Genomic DNA, 2,629 nt, shown 5'->3' on the forward strand with positions numbered 1-2,629 from the left:
AGGATTGTAATTAAAGAAAACGATAGCATATGGTAGAGAGACTGTTTATGGTTTTCCCAACTTTATACACCATTAGAAATTCTATGCTGTGAAGGACAAGCCAAGCGAAATATAAGCATAATTGATTAGAAACTTACTCCACTTTTAAATCACAGGGAAATCTACTTTTATTTAATTTGAAATCTGTTACACAACTGTGTTTGAAATTGAGTGCCCTAGAATTTCCCATGAAATTTGAAAGGGGATGAAAATGAATGAGGGAGCAAGGGCTTGAAAAGTCCCCTAACAATATTAAATAATATTATAGACTTAGAGTAGATGTATCTTGAAATTACATTTTTATAACTTCTGTAAAAGCAAGCTAATTTCCCTGTTCAAGGGAGTGATTCAGTAAAAATTGTTTGATTGCCTACTGTGTGCCAGGTGCTGGGTAATATTCTGAGCAAACAGAAGCAAAAGAGTTGATTGGTGTCCTCATTGAGTAGGCTGGGAAACGGGGCAAGCAAACTAACATTTGCAATATCTGTGACAAATGCTATTACTATCTGGTCAGAGAAGAGCGGTTTGGGCCAGACCAACACATGATCTTAAAAGTCACTCTGGATTACCTACAAATTATCAGGCCTCAACTTTACTTCCCTTCTCCCATCCCTGTTTTCTGGTTTACCTACAATAACTACAATTTTCCTTATAATTATTAATATATTTGATAAGTATAGACATAAATATCTCTCCCTGAAGTCCATAATAATTTTTATGTAGGTTAGTATTCTGTGGCTATGAAACAATAGAAAAATGAGACATCTTTAAATCTTAACATTCCCTATTTTCACTCAGGATTGAACCAGCACCACAGAATTTGCATTTGTATGTTTGGTGTGATGTGTTGTGATGGTGAGTGTGACATGTATGTGGTGTGATGTAATGTGGTGTGTGATATTTTGGAAATGGCATTGTATAGCATGTTATTTGGTTGGCATAATACAGTCTATTGGGGATGGTAGGTGTGGGGTGTGTGGTGAGGTGTGGTATAGTGTGTGTTGTGCACTGTGGTGCAGTATTGTGTGATGGGGATGGTAAGTGTATGTGTGTGTGCGTTGTGGGGTGTGGTTTTTAGTGTGGCATGTAATGCAGTAGGAGTGGTCAATGTGGTATATAGGTGGTGTGTTCTGAGACATGGTGGTATGTCATATAAAATATGGTGTATTGAGGGTGGTAGATCTGGAAATGTGCAATGTGGTGTATTTTATGGTACAGTTTTGAAGTTCCATGTTTCTGAAGTCCTGCAAACATAGAAGGAAGTGTAAATTCTTGCAAATTAACAAGAAACACAGATTACACTCATACAGTATTTTTTATATGAACTTGCTAAGTTTCAATGTATCCTTCCAATGCTCAGTACAACATTATCTGCATATAGAAGGCTTGTGAGACTCAAGGCTAGGGGCTGGGTGTTCTAAGATGAATAAGACAAATCGAGTAGCATCCTACAGGACCTCCAATCTAGGAAGAGTATAAATATGCCACCAATGTGTTACTTTTATTATCTTGACAGCAAGCATGAGATTTCCATTTAGGGAAGGGAATACTCTAAAATATCCTGATCAGCAGCTTGAGTGAGGAGGTGCAATCACCAGGACTTGAGTATCCACAACACTCCAATCACATTGGGAGCTACTCTGTATGAGAAAATCAGATTACTTTTTATTATTTTCACTTTTTATTTCTCATTGGAAAGAAGGGAAAAATATAAAAAAGAGAGATATGGAGAAAAAGGACCCAGTGATATTATGTTGTATGAGGGCTGGTGCTGGTGGTGGGAAGCTAGCCAAAATTTTAAGAGATTCTTCATGTTTAAAATAAAATGGTGTATATTTGTATCATATAAAAACACCCTCGGATTTAGTAACCTCAGAATGATGTGTGGAGAGATACTGGCAGAGGGTGATGTGATAGAAAATAGAATTCAGAAAATCTCAAGAAGACTTCAGGCAGAGGGGATCCAAGAAAGAAGCCCTCAGTGTCTGTGCAGACATTTGAGAAGGTTCTCTGCTACCCCAGGATGTGGTTTTGGGCTCATGTGCTTATCTTAAAGGGTACAGAGGACCCAGCTGAACTCTGAGTTATACTCATGAGGCCTATTCTTCAAATTATGAGGGAGGAAGAAACAAATTGAGGTGGGAGAGTGCAATTTGTCATTTCAGTGGAGGCAGGAAGGATGAGTAAGTGACACCATGAGGGTGCTGTCATTGGCAAGAAAAACTGGGTGCCTCAATGACATAGAGGGAAAATGAAATTGAGAAAAACATGTAATTTTCTCACATAGTAAGTAAGACAGGTCAGATATAGGACAAGATGGAGCTAACATTTATCTCCTTCTTTTCTTTCACATAAAATCATCGCTCCAACATGCGTCCTCTACTCACTGCTGCATGGATATGTCTCTCCTTCTCCAATTGCCGCTCCTTTGTCCTTAGCTCTAAATTCCATGTTCTCTTCCACTAATTTTTGACAGTCTCTACTATCGAATTTTAGGGACAGAGGAGATGTTGGTCAGCCAGGAGTTGTGGGGGGAAGAACAAAAATGGTATAGCAATGCACATTGTATTGAATCTATGCATATATCAAA

The sequence above is a fragment of the Propithecus coquereli genome, unplaced genomic scaffold (genome assembly GCF_000956105.1).
Source record: "Propithecus coquereli isolate 6110/MARCELLA unplaced genomic scaffold, Pcoq_1.0 Scaffold165, whole genome shotgun sequence".
NCBI lineage: Eukaryota > Metazoa > Chordata > Mammalia > Primates > Indriidae > Propithecus > Propithecus coquereli.